The following is a 15022-nucleotide window of genomic DNA, read 5'->3' on the forward strand; positions in this document are numbered from 1 at the left end:
GACGTTGTCATCATCTTTAAAAGGTTCTAAGGCAATCTCCCTCTTGTTGAAGCAAGGTCCTTATCATTGAAGAAGATTATCCAAGAAGCATCAAGACATCATCAAGAAGTCATCATTGATCATCATCGACAACGACATTGCCATCAAAGGATCTAAAGTGATCTCCCTCTTTGTGGAGTCAAGGATCATTCTTGAAGAGAACTATCTTCATTAAGGAGAAGTTCTCTATTATCTATATCATCATCAAATTCAAGGAGGCAACAAGTGGAAGAAGCATCTTCACAAGTAAGTATATTTATGTCTACATCTGAATCTGTCAAAATGTATTTTTGCAAGGAAAGCAACAAATTGGTTGGGGCTTCAAACTATCTTGCATGGAAGAAGAGGACAGATTTGAATCTCATTGAAAATGAGGTCATGGAACATGTCAAAGGCTCAATCACCAAACCATCGAAAGAAGATGCTCAAGCACTTGCAAAGTTTATGAAAGGGGAAGTAAGGGCTCAAAGGATTCTCATAGAATCCATTAAGGATCCCCTCATCCCATATGTATCTAAACTTGAAACTTCAAAAGAAATATATGACAAATTGGTAGAGTTGTTTTCCGTAAGCACTGCAGGAGAAGTTATCTCATTAAGGAAAGAACTCTACAAGCTAAGGATATCAAAAGAAGAAGGAATAGCCTCATACTTTATGAGGATATCTGAAATAAGGGATCAACTTCAAGATCTGGGAGAAATAATGTCTGACAAGGAGATGACCACCGTAGTACTAAATGCACTACTAGAGGAATGGGGCAACTTTACTTCAACCATTTATGGGAAGAAAGAAGCCGCTCCATTCCAGGATCTATGGTCACTATGCAAGATTGAAGAAACCAGGGTGAAGGAAAAAACTGATGTGGGATCAAAAGAACAAAATCAAGCATATTCCACAATGACAAAGAAAGGGAAAATTTGGAAAGTTTGGTCTGTAGAAAAAGAAGAACAACTTGGCTAAGATTCAATGCATGGATGTCAAGAATATGAGCATTACAAAAGAGATTGCCCTAAGCTTAAGAAGGACAATAACAAAAGAGGAAGAGAAGAAGCCCATATCACTGAAGAAGTGGAAGACGCTGAAAAAAAGAAATCCAAGAAAGAGGAAGTAAGAGATCTCTACTATGATTGAAATAGTCTTCTTCACCTAGTTCTTTTCAAGTTTATATTTTTTTTAAAGTTTTTCTATTGTAAGATATGGCAATCATGAGTCACTAAGGAGCATGATATGATGCATCATGGCATCATAGAAGCACTGAAAGAAAGAGCTTTTGATCATAGAGAAGCATGAAATATAGCTGAAATAATAGTCTATGGAAATCACCTATGAAAGGATATAGCTCTTGGTAACCTCATTAGAAGCATAAGTGGTGCTTATGAGAAGAAGAAAAGTCATCTAGTACAAAACTCATCATACATCAGGCAAAAGGAAACATTTGCTAAATGAGGATACTTAAGATCCTCTGTTGGAACCTTCATTGGAAGATTCACTATTTAGAAGGAAGCAAGGGTTTCATCAAGAACTCCAACTTGTAGGAATTCTTGGGATGATGTTATGATGTCAAAAGAAGTGAAGCAGGTCAAGGAATTGAAGTTCTTTCAATGAAGGAAGGTGCCGAATGAAGTATATATGACCCAAAAGAAAAATGAGGTATGCATGCTTGTATTTGATAAACTAGAGTCATGTCATATGGTTGCAGGTAACATGGATAAATGCTCTATCTCGAGAGCATGATCAAGAGAAAAGGATCTCCTCCATTGAAAGGATGCAGGAAGGCATGGGTCACACATTGACTAGATGAAATCAACATAATATGTCCTCATATGAAATATGAGGTGGTTGACATTAATTGGAGGAACTATGATCAAAAGTTCTTGGAAGGAAATGTGTGAAGAAAGGAAGAGATTGTGAAATATGCAACTATGAAGAAGGCAATCAACATCCGAGGACTGAGAGATTTGACTATGATATCTCCATGAAAGATATGAAGACCCTGATGAAGTCTGAAAAAGGAGACCCTTGACAATGTATATCTTTTGGAGATGTGTCAACATGTATGCAGGATGTTGATGCAAACAGGAAGATGTCATGATGAAAGACCATCACAAAGGTTATTTTGATTTAATGTTCATTTCTTATTTTTGAATAATATTTGGATGGGCTTATGCAGGGCTGCCAAGGGAAGAGTTGTGGATGTCTTCCACCACTGATGACCATGATGTAGGATGAAAGATCCTTAAGGAAACATGGCATGAAGAAAGACCAGATATGGACTAATGGATCACTTTTCAATGAAAGAAATGATGACATGCCTGACTCATGGACGAAAGTGATGGATGGTCTGTGCCCTACAAGGAAGTCCCAAAAGATGTAGACTCTATGAAAAAGAAGAAATTAATGACATCAAAGGAAGGAGTTATACAAGTAGCTGGTTATTCCATGATCTCCACTTGAAGAGCTGTTGGAGTCAAGTACCTAGTTAAGAGGGAGCTTAGGTACATTTCTTCAGTGGAATGGGTATGTCCTCCCTAAATTGAGAGGGAGAGATAGACACATCATTCTTGTCTTCAATTGGGAAGACATAATGGAGGATTGGGTAAACATCTGGCATCCGATACTCTTTTAGGATGAGTTAGGGCATCCAAGACAAGAGTAGTCATAGAGGACCGATATTCTTTGAGGGTTGGGAATCCAAGATAAGAGTAGTCCTAGTGGAACACACTCTGAGATCCCGGAAGGGTGTGTTCCAAGAGAGAATGATTAGGGTGTCTATACATCATTGGTCTTGCCAGCGTTGAGCTCTAATCTTGTGGAGAGAGAGAGAGTTGTTAGTCAACACCTTGCTATGTGACAATGCTGGTTGATATGATGCTCTACAAATGGGTTACCAATTCGACTCTTCTTATGAGAATTCTTTAGATTGAGCATGTCCAAGGACCTTGTGTAGATTACGAATACCTCCCTAGTTAAGCGGGAGTGTTGAAAAGTGTAACTAAGTTTGGTTTTCATAATGACATTTGTAATCATGATTTTATGTAGTTTATGTAGTTGAAGAAAAATAAAATTATATTTTGTAATGCATGAGTTCTTGCTCAAGGAATTTTATTTAGTTAAGGTTCCCATTGTGAGATTTTAGGATTGGTCATCATGTCATAAAATCCATAGAGTCAATGTCAAATTTTGAAGACCCATTTGGCCATATTACACATTGTAAAAAGCAAATTTGATTGTGCTACAAACCCTCCAAGACCTCGTCACAAGCCCTCCCTCATGTCGGCCTTCAAAAGGAGAAAATGATGCTTCTGGGATGGCAAGTCGGCTTCCCCATGACTCAAGTCAGCTCCCCAATGGCTCAAGTTGGCTTATTTTGAGAGACATTCCACTATATATAAAGATACTCGGCCTCCATTTAATACACATTCGAACAAGCATCCAAGAGAAGAAGAGAAGTGCGAAAAGACTAGGAGAAGGAGTCTCCCATCAAGGAAAAGAAGAAGGAAAGAAAGCCAAGATAAATTCAGATCTGTTTTGGGCAAGAACTCTTCACACGTGCGAGGAAGTCAAAGGTATCTACTGCAGAAAGAGAGTTGAGGTCTATACAGTCCATTTAGAAGTCGAATCAAGGAAGAAAAGAAGATACTCATCAAGTCGAGTTGTAGGAGAAAGTCCTTCTATCCAAGCGAAGGAGATCAAGATATAAAACGAGGTCAAGTGCTGCAACTAGGGTTTCTAAAGGAGGGCCAAAAGGAACAAATTTGAGCTGAGGACCAAAATTTGAAGGTTAGCCGAGGGAAGTGGGAGGAGGAAGAAGTTTGACTATCATTGACTCAAGAAAGAAGAAGTTAAACAAGGAAGCCTTGTGACTTGGTCTTGGAGAGGTTAATAGGTCAAGGGTCTTGGTCTTGATATTCGTCAATTGAAGTCTCTATAAGAAGAAGAATTCATTTGGGTTTTCCTCTCAAGTTGGAGAGGTTTTGGCCTTGGCTGATCGCCTACATTCTGTGTCTCTTGTCTCTTTATTGTTTATGCTTTGGTAACTGTTTGATGAAAAAGAGCACAATAATAATATAAGTAAAGAGAAGATCCTAATCTGAAGAAGTAAAAATCATTCACAAGTAGTTATCATCAAAGAGAAATCTCCTAATCCTAATGCCCTAGATTTCTCAACAGTTCCTTCACTGCTTCTTCATAGCTACAAGGTTCAGATTGTATGATGTTGCTCATCAAAGCAACATATCCCCGATATCTGCGAGCTGCTTGATCTCTCTGAAGGTGCCTCTCAGGGTTGAATGTCTCTTTTCATTTTGTAATGTATCACAAAGCCACAAGGGTCTCTTCCTTGTGGGAGGATCACAAGGAGGAGGATCTAAGGTGTAATGACCCATCTACCAATATAAACGATATGTGAATTATTAGCATGCAGACGATGCATGCATATGATAGCTACACATGCATGCGTCGCCTACACTGCACTAGTAGCCATATTAAATTATAAAGACATTTTAAGCACAAGATAAATGATGTAATTGTTGAAGATATTAAATAAATATCTAACTCACAAAAAAATAATATACTGGAATATGTATTTTAGTATGTGTCGTTATCATAATAAGTAACCATAGAACATTATCCAAAGGTTCTAAATTTAAATTACTAAAGTTTTAAAAGGAGTATATTGTTATAAAAGAAGTAACTTTATACTAAAGGTTAAACATTAAAAGTTATAATATAATAAAATATTAAATAAATATTAATCACAAAAACACTACGTAAGTGATGAGTGTCAATAAAACATGACTCCCTCTTTAATTCACGGTAAGGAGCCACGTAATAAGATAGGGGGCACACAACCAAGGCAATGAAAGATAAATAAGCGGTGGTTCTAAGAAATAAAAGGAGAAGGGAGTAGGACTGAAAGGGGGATCTTTTTGCTGCTTGGGAGCATAGTATTGAAGGGAGGAAGGAGAACAATTTTAACACAGAGGCACAGACAGGAAGGAGACAGGAAGGAGTCTTGATTGTACTGGAGTTTTTGGGCACGGGGGATTAGATTGCTTCGATTGGAAATCATTCCGAGACTGAGTACCTAGGTTGTACCCAGTTTAGCAAGGAGGTTTTGGCCATTTTGGTAATGCAGCGGGAACAAGAATTGTAGTAGAGCAGACAGATTTGCAGCAGAGCAGATAGGTTGGTAGTCATTAGATACATTATTTAAATTCTGTATTTAAATTACATATTCTGGTATTTTGAATTTAGGGCTCTTACATAAGGGAGCCATGGGTGCCATAGGCTCACCTGTAAAGTCGGGCTCATGCATGGATGGCTTTGCATCTACATCCATAGAATCATCCCTTCTCTCAATGCTGGCTGGGACACGAGAGTTCGTTTCTTTTCCAATGGCAACATCTTCATCAAAGGTCACATCCCGACTGAACTTAATGTTCCTTTGGCCTGACACATATATCTTGTAACCTTTAGAATTTTCACAATAACCAACAAATGTACCTTTCTTTCCTGAAGCCTCTAGCTTTGATCTCTTCTCCTTCGGTACATGAAAGTAGATAGGGTAGCCAAAGATTCTCAAATGTCCAACTTCCGATTTCACACCTGTAAATACTTCTTCAGAAGTCTTGTCTCCCAAGGCTTGATGAGGACTCCTATTTTGGACATAATGCGGTATTTGTAGCTTCTCCCTACACAAACATAGGAAGCTTTTAATCATGAATCATGGCTTTGGCTGCTTGCAAGATGGACCTATTCCTCATCTCAACAACTTCATTTTGTTGAGGGTTGTATGGAACAAATCTTTGAAATCATTTGAAGTGTATTCACCTCCATTATATGTCCTTAGGATCTTGATCTTCTTTCTAGTTTGATTTTCCATGAGAGCTTTGAAGTCCTTGAACAAGTTGAAGGTTTGATCCTTGGTTTTCAAGTAGAAGATCCATGTTTTACGGGAGAATTCATTAACAAATATCACATAGTAGAGATATCCTCCAAGAGATGTCACTGGCATGGGCCCACAAAGATTAGAATGAATAAGTTGAAGAATCTCTTTAGATCTGTTGCTACTAGAAGGGAATGGTCCCTTGACATTCTTTCCACTAGCACATCCCTAACATACACCTTCATGATCAACCTGAATACGGGGAATCCCTGAAACCATCCTGCTCAAGTCAGGCAAAGCCTTGTAATGAAGGTGAGAAAATCTTTGGTGCCAATGCTCACATTGATTAGTGGTGTCATTGAAAAATGCTTGAATTGGTCGTCGACAAACTCTGTATAGGCCTTCATTTCTGACACCAAGTGTGAAGTTTTCTCTCAAGTTAGATCTCCTTGGCCAAACAAGGACCTTTCCATTAATGAATGCAACTCTGAATCCTTTGTCTTTCAGAGCAGGCATGGAGACAAGATTCTTCCTCAAGCTCGACACATACAACACATCATGTAAATGAATGGTTTCTCTAGAATCTTACTGAAAAGAAACAGAGCCAGACCCTTTGACAGGATGAGTAGAATTATCCCCCAGTATAATTTTTAAATTAGTCCCCCTCTCAACCAAATCTTAGAGGAGTTCATGATACTTAGTAAAGAGTGTAGATGCCCCACAAACCACCAACCAACTATCAATGGTATTTGAAGATGATCTAGAAAGAGTAGCAACAAGATAATATTCATATTGAGTATTAGCAACATTATTGTCATACCTTGTGTTCTTAGACCTCTTTTGAGGGTGCTGGGACTCTTCAACAGTTGCATGGGCTGTAGGATCTCTTCCTCACTTTCGCTTGTTGAAGTTGTTGTTGCTGCCATTGTTGTTGTTGTTGGGCCTTTGAGCATTTCTTCTATCACGATAATCTCAGACAATGTGGCCAAATTTATCACATCTATAGCATTGGACTTTGGACAAGTCCCTTTTATTATTGTTGAATGTTTCTTTAACTTCCATTTGAAGATCTTCCTTTTCCCTTTCCTTTCTTGACATTGGTTGCAAAGGCTGTAGGTTCTCCTTCTTGTCTCTGATTCTTCCTTTGGAAATGAGCCTGGATTCTTCTTGGTTGCAATTGCCCAAAAGCTCATCAAACGAAGAGATCCTTTTCCTGCAACTAATACTTGTAATGAATGTCTCTCACCACATGGGGAGTCCTCCAAGGGTCATCTGCACAAGCTCTCTATCAGGTATGACTTCTACAATGGAAAGAAGTTGATCTCTTATTTGAGAGATGTGAAAATTCCTATACTCAAAGGAAACCCTATTGCATCAAATCTGAATCTACTTCACCTACTTGAGTTTTAAATTACATTCATCAAGTTATTCTTCTGAACACTGAAGCAAATTACTTCTGCATCCTACACTAATTAAATATTTGATCTCATGAAGCAAAAAACGGAGCAGAGAACAAGATACATAGGACACACTTATTTTTAGATACAATAGTCCCCGAAAAAACCCAATGCAGGAAAACCGGTGCAATAGTTGTGAAGGTTTATTATTATGCAAGAGAAATATCTGAATAGAAATCTAGGATGCTTAACTAGCAATCCTTTACAGAGAAAATACTGGACAAAAGACTGGTGAAATGATCTCACCCTGTCACTGGAGAAATCATGACTGATCCTCAACTCTGGGAGGCTTTGCGTCACTCTCCAATGGCCTCTACGTCATACTGCGTCACCCTGGGCAGCTTTTGTGTCACCCCTGCTGGTTATTATGCTGCCTCTCTGCTTTGGATCTTCTGCTGGTTGAGAATTCGACTTTCTTGCTTCCAGTCTCACAACCTGGCTCCTGACAACTGCAAATCGAATTTCCTCTGCAGAATTTCGAATTCCTCTCGCTGACTGTGTAGCCTCTGCATCAGCACTGCGTAGGCCAGCGTCAACCCTCCTCTGGACGTTTTTCTGTCCTTCCTCTGCCTTGTATTCTCCGGAAAGTCCTTCTCCTGGATTCTCACTGCCCCTCTGCTGCAGAATGATCACCTAGTTCGAATTTCTCAGCTTCCTAGCCCTATAAATCAAACTCCAGATCAATTCGTTCTCTCTGCGTGTGTTTCCAAATGAACCCCAATCCTCCATCTTATACTTTTCCTGTTGAGTCTTCAACGACCGAGATTAAGTCTCTAATCAACAACTAAGATTAAACCATGACTTGATCTGCCTTCTAGATCATTCTCACCCATATTTTGATTAATACCCATTAATATTTTAATTTCCCTAAGTTTAGACTTAGGGACTTGTTGTAGCGGCTACAACCACCCTCCAAAATTTTGGCTTGCACCAATTTCAGAGCCTCCCTTGAAGAGTTTCACTTGATGACTGCACACACTCGGGTTCACTCCGTGAGCTCATGTGAGTCTTTACATTCGCCTTGCTTGTTTATTGCATTCAAGTCCCTGCATGTTGATGTCTAAGTCATGCTTGCGATCGTGTTCTAGTTATGCTCAAAGTCTTTGCTTCGTATGTGTTTGTTGTGTTCGCCATGAAAGCATCTGTCGCACTCACACACGGAGTCACATTCACTATCGCGCAAGTGTCGTCTCGATCATGAACGATCAATCACGAGTGTTGCGCTTGTTGCTTGCACCGTCGGTCAGTCATGTTGAACATGTGTGTTTGGATGGTTTGGTCGTTTCGTCGTCAAGTCATGTGAGTGTGTGTTCATATGATCACCTATGCATCTTTCGACTATTCACACACTTAGTCATTTTGTTGAAGTTTTGATGACCAGACTCCTCATTGACAGCCGGACCATCACCCTGCTTTCGACTCGATCGATTGTCAACCAGAACAACACAGAAGCACCAAGCTAGTCCTTTCAAGCTGCGCTGCCCGCAAGCAACCCAATCAACTCTCATGCTGGCCACCCGGATAGTCGGACCCGACAGTCACCCCGGGACTGACTCCCCTCAAAAATTGCGCAGAGGCCATTGACCTCACCCGTTCAACTGATTGAGGAAATTGCACAGACAGGCCAGATAGACACCAAGTGCCCGTCCTTGTCTCCTTCAGAAAATTACGCAGTTTTCCGAGTCAGTGATCTAGATAATCGATCGACTATTCATCTCAGAAATTGCGCAGTGCTCATGAGTAGGCCTTCTGTTGCCCATCAGTCAGCTCAGCTCAGAAATTGCGTAGAGATGATCAGCAGGTCGGCCTCCCGGCCTCAATGCAGTTTTCCCAGCTAGTAGCTCCTAGCAGCAGACTGCCTGTTCCCTCCAGGAATTGCGTAGTTTTTGTTGCCAGTGACTGAGCAGCCAACTAGCAGTTCCCTATGGGAATTGCACAGTTCTGGCTGCCAGTGACCCTAGCAGCCAACTGGAAGTTCCCTTTGGGAGTTACGCAGTTCTCGCTGCCAGTCTCCCAGGCAGTTCCCCAGAAAAACTGCGCAATCCCTGCTTGCTGACCCTTCATGCAGCCCGACCCTTTTCTCTGAAAAATTGCGCAAATTTGGCTATCCAGCCCCTTCTGACTGTTTGTTCCGGAAAATGTGCAGAGCATGCCTGCCTTGCCCTCTTGCGGTCGGATTGTCCCTATCAAAATTTGCGCAATTTTGCCTCTCAACCGAGCCAAACCTTGTAGACAGTCACTGTCGACTCATATTATCTGTCTCCATCTCTCAGTGACTCTTGCGTAGTTTTCATCAGCAGTTGCTTGGAGCCATCATCCCGCATCACAACCCTGCTGCCTCTCCCAGTCACCTGCATCCAAATGATCATGTGTCATGGTAGACTAGGAGGTTTTGGATTTGATGTCGTCTCATCATGAGTGACTGCAGGTACAGGTACACCAACAAACATGTCAAGACGACGAACGGGATGAACGAAGGGAGCACATGTAGATGGACAGGTTCACCAACGGACGAACAAACGAAGCATGCGAAGCAGACGAACGCGATGAACATGCACCTTCGCAAACAAGTGAGCCTGTCAAGCCTTCCAGCATGAAAGCAAGGAAAAACATGCTAAAGCTTCATCAAGCGAAGCAAGGACCATCGAAGACTCGCGCACTTTGCCATGTGGAGGTGAAGCTATGAGTCAAGTCATGAGTCATGTTGCCCACATCTCCACTATGGGCTTGTTGTCAATCAATGTGATGTAACGTGGAAGTCCAAGAGACCCACTTGTTGAACATAGAGTCATGTAAGTTGAAAAGTCATGGAAGTCAAATGGTCATGAGGGTAGCCGAACAACCACAAGGGTCAGTTTCACCCTTGGCTATAAACACCCCCCTCATTTGTACATGAAAGGACTTTTCACCGTAGCTCCTCCCACATAGCCAAGAGAGTTTGTAATTTTTCTTCGAGGAGTAAGTAGTGGCTCCAACACCCTGCTGATGGGGTTAGTTATGTATGGTGTAACGGTGTGTCTTGGAACTTTCGCTTAATTCAGAAGCCTGTTAACAGGCCAACACATTTTCACACATGTATCGTATTTGTTGTAAGACTGATCTTTAACACTTGTAATGCATGTTTCTTTAACCTGTGTTCTACATTTGAACTAATTCATTTGTTGTAATGCATAATCTATTAATGGAAATGTGTTTTATATGCTGTTAACGCTGTCCCGTCCGTGTCGACTACTCTGTCAGATATCAGACAGATCTTTCACATGAACCTTGCTGTAAAAATCGTTGCACTCGTTCGGACTGATCCGTGAGTGTTGTACGTGTTATTTTACCTTGTATGCTGTGACTGCTGCATTCGAGTGGACTGCTCCGCCGGAAGCTATGTATGTCCTTTTGTGTTGTGTGTTCCTAGCCGAGTTGGGGTTGATCCCTTTCAACCTGGAACTCACCTTCACCTTCTTCCCCTCACACTAAAAGAACCATTGGCACAAGTACACTTACACTCACCAGGCACGCGAACCTCACTTCTCGAAGACAAAGCGAACAACTCTCTTGTGCTAACAAGCAAGAGTTGAGGCAAATCCTTAAGACAATGGCAACTGGACCATCATACCAGATGGGACTCCCACACCAAATGGTGTGAGGTCTAGTTGGGACTTCATACCAGGGTGATCCCCTGAATGTTGGCGGGTCCAACACCGTCAACAGGACCCCATTAAAAATATTAATTATTTTAATAAAATACAATGTTGGTGGAATTTCACCAATTGGTTTCTGGGTTGTTTAGAACTCATGTGCCTTAGCCTCTCCACCAATTTTCAAGGCTAGATCACTTCCAATGCTATCAAATACTAACAAGAGATCCCCATGAAGTAGGCTATTATAGATTCAAACTTAGATATATTGATGTCACAGAGTTGGCTCTTCAAAGAAATGACTTTGTTGAGATTGTTGACCTCATACACTGAAACATTTCACCTTTGAAATGTCCTTCTTCCGCTTTTGTTTCTACTATCCCTTCGATGCTAGAGCTGCATTCTCCTCCTCCTCCTTCATGCCACTTCCATTGCTGTCACTGAGGTTGACCTTCACTAGGTCCCTCCTTAACTCCTCCTATTGAAGAGCCGCTCACATCTCCTCCCATGAAGGTAGTTTTTCTCTGCCCAAAATGCTTCGGACGAAAACTTGCCATTCATCTGAGACTCCATTCAGGACTATCCTCACCATCGCGGTTGGCTGAGGAGTGGACCGCACTGTAGCAAGTTGGTCTCTAGTGTCCTGAAGACGCTGAAGATAGAGGTTCACCCCTTCTCCTTTCTGCATCAAAGTCTGCTGCAACTTCTGCTTCAAATACATCTTCCACTATTTGGAAGAGCCTTCATATAGAGAAGACAAGACTTCCCACATCTCTCAGGTTGTATTCTTGCTGTGCAAGTGTGAGACCACATGATCTCGAACTCCATCGAGAATGAGCCTCTTTGCCTTCCCCTGCTCGGCTTTGTACTTCTTTTGATCATTGTCAGCAGGAACAACTACAACACTATTGACGTAGGCCTCGAGATCATATTCCTCTAGAACAACTAAGATTCTGGTCTTCCATATGACATAGTTGGAAGCACCTTCCAACCTGTCCTGATCTCTGAGCCCATGCGATGCCATCTCACCCAACTGTCGAACTGACTCCTCTAGTCACTGCTTAGAACTGCTCAGCTACTCAGCGAGAAATTCGAACTTTCTGGTGGAAAGTTCTCTAAGGAGAAAATTCCCCTTCTACGTGTCTTTGTTCTTTTCCAGCGGATTTCTGCCCCGACAGAAACTGCGCCCTTCAAGCACTGTGCTGAGGCTCTGCGTCACTCCCTCTACCTCTGCAAACTCATGAACTGAAAATCGTACCTCTCTGTCATCTCACTCAGAGAGAGATTTCCACAGATTTGCTTCCCAACAACGACTATGCAATCCCTTAAAGGGGATTCAAATTGCTTTCAAGTGCAGCTTTCGGCCTCACTGCTTAACACTGAATCTGCTCTTTTTGTTTCAAAATCAATCCTCCGATACCATGTGAAAATTCCTATACTCAAATGAACCCCTACTGTAGCAAATCTGAATCTACTTCACCTACTTGATTTTTAAATTACATTCGTCAAGTTATTCTTCTGAATACTGAAGAAAATTACTTTTGCAACCTACACTAATTAAATGTTTGATCTCATGAAACAGAAAACGGAGCAATGAACAAGATACATAGGACACACTTATTTTTGGACACAATAGTCCCCAGAAAAACCCAATGTGGGAAAACTGGTGCAACAACTCTGAGGGTTTATTATTATGCAGGAGAAATGTCTGAATACAAATCTAGGATGCTTAACTAGTAATCCTTTACAGAGAAAGTACTGGACAAAAGACTGGTGAAATGATCTCACCCTGTCACTGGAGAAATAGTGACTGATCCTCAACTCTCGGAGGCTTTGTGTCACCCTCTGATGACCTCTGCATCAAACTGCGTCACCCTGGGCAACTTTTGCATCACCCCTGCTGGGTATTACGCTGCCTCTCTGCTTTGCATCTGCTGGCTGAGAATTCGACTTTCTTGCCTGTAGTCTCACACCTTGGGTCCCGACAACTGCAAATCGAATTCCCTCTGCAGAATTTCGAATTCCACTCACTAACTGCATTGCCTCTTCGTCAGCACTGCGTAGGCCAGCGTCAACCCTCCTCTGCACATTTTTCTATCCTCTCTCTGCCTTGTATTCTCCGGAAAGTCCTTCTCCCAGATTCTCACTGCCCCTCTACTGTAGAATGATCACCTAGTTCGAATTTCTCAGCTTCCTAGTCCCAGAAATCGAACTCCAAATCAATTTGTTCTCTCCATGTGTGTTTCCAATTGAACCCCAAGCGTCCATCTTATACTTTTCCTGTTGAGTCTTCAACGACCGAGATCAAGTCTCTAATCAACGACTAGGATTAAAACATGACTTGATCCGCCTTCTAGATCATTCTCATCCATATTTTGATTAATACCCATTAATATTTTAATTTCCCTAAGTTTAGACTTAGAGACCCTATTAAAAATATTAATTATTTTAATAAAATACAATCTGGGTGGAATTTCACCAAACGGTTTTTGGATTCTTTAGAACTCATGTGCCTTAGCCTCTCCACCAATTTTCAAGGCTAGATCACTTCCAATGCTACCAAATACTAACAAGAGATCCCCATGAAGTAGGCTATTATAGATTCAAACTTAGATATATTGATGTCACAGAGTTGGCTCTTCAAAGAAATGACTTTGTTGAGATTGTTGACCTCATACATCCCAATCAATTTGTCACACATCTCCTTTGACTTATTGAACTTGGACACGTAGGTTATGAGATGGTCTCTAAGAGAGTCAATGATGATCTTTTTGGCCTTGATCTCACCTTTCTTGTACTTGGATTTGACGCAAGATGAACATAAGATATCGGCTCCAAGCCAGGGAAAAATCCCTCCTAGGGGATGTTGAGAAATCTAAAGGGCAATGATTAGGGTGATTTCTCTTTCTTTTGTAGGTTTTAACCCTATATAGAAATTATCTGCAGACGAATTATAAAAACAAAAAATAGACAATGACGAGAATATGAAACAAATACATAGAGATTCTCCCTGGATCTCAAAACCGGGACTACTTGATTGATGTTTCATTATGTTCCTTTCAATGTTACAATACATATATATACATGCTGAAGCATTCATAAACCCCAATCCATTAACCCTGGATTAGAACATAACCGTAGTTCCCTTGACCAGATCTACAAAATACCATGGGCAGAAAACCATCATGCCCAAAAAATAGGTTAGATTTAGGAAATATTAAAAATTAGGTTAATAATATAATTAAGTCATCTCTAGGTGCAATTTCGAGAAATGATTTTTGGGTTTTGGAGATCTCATGTATTCTAGTCTCTCTGCCAAGTTTTGTGACTAGAACACATCCGATTCTACAGAAACTAACACTCCCTCTTAGCAAGCACTGTGTTCTCTCTAGTGCTACACATCCTGCCACAACTCCCTGCCTCTGTATCATCTCATATCATGTTGCTGATGTCTGGCTGCTGCTGCTCACCAACTACTATGCCAATCTGATGCTGCATCTGTGCTGTTGCTGACACTATTTTACTGCTGCCAATTCTGCATCTGCATTGCAACTCCCTCTCATCTATTGCTGCTACAACTACAACTGCTGCAACTGAGAAGCATCCAAAATACTCAATCAACTGTGTTCAGTGTGATGCATTTGTCTCCGAAATCTCTGACTACTATTAGCATTTGCACTGTTATTGAAGAATCTTCGCTACTACCAACTCTGCACTGAGCCACCTACTCTGCTGTCAACACTGCGTTGCGCTCTTTAGTATCTGACTGCTACTATTCTGCAACTGTCACTTTGGTACTGATTGCATCAATTGCCATTGATCCATCCTGCTACTGAATACTGTGGGTTCCCATAGCTAGGTAATGATCCATGAGGTGGAATCCTTAAGGACCTTGCCTAATCTCTGTAGGTCTCTGGGGCTACAACTCCAAGTCACCCCACCTCTCTCCTGGAGGTATGGCTGCCATTACCGCGAAATCTTCCTCTAGCCTGGAGGACAACTTGTCG

General features: G+C 41.3%; 1 protein-coding gene across 3 annotated transcripts in view; it reads left to right on the forward strand.

The window, feature by feature from the left end:
- Window positions 1-15022, forward strand: part of LOC149149696 (histidine--tRNA ligase, chloroplastic/mitochondrial-like) — a 271220-nt gene that overhangs the window by 191407 nt on the left and 64791 nt on the right. The gene's annotated exons all lie outside the window — the stretch shown is intronic.

Source organism: Pinus tabuliformis, chromosome 9 (assembly GCF_031772625.1).
Source record: "Pinus tabuliformis cultivar Carrire ecotype Pingquan chromosome 9, CPIR1, whole genome shotgun sequence".
Taxonomy (NCBI): Eukaryota; Viridiplantae; Streptophyta; class Pinopsida; order Pinales; family Pinaceae; genus Pinus; species Pinus tabuliformis.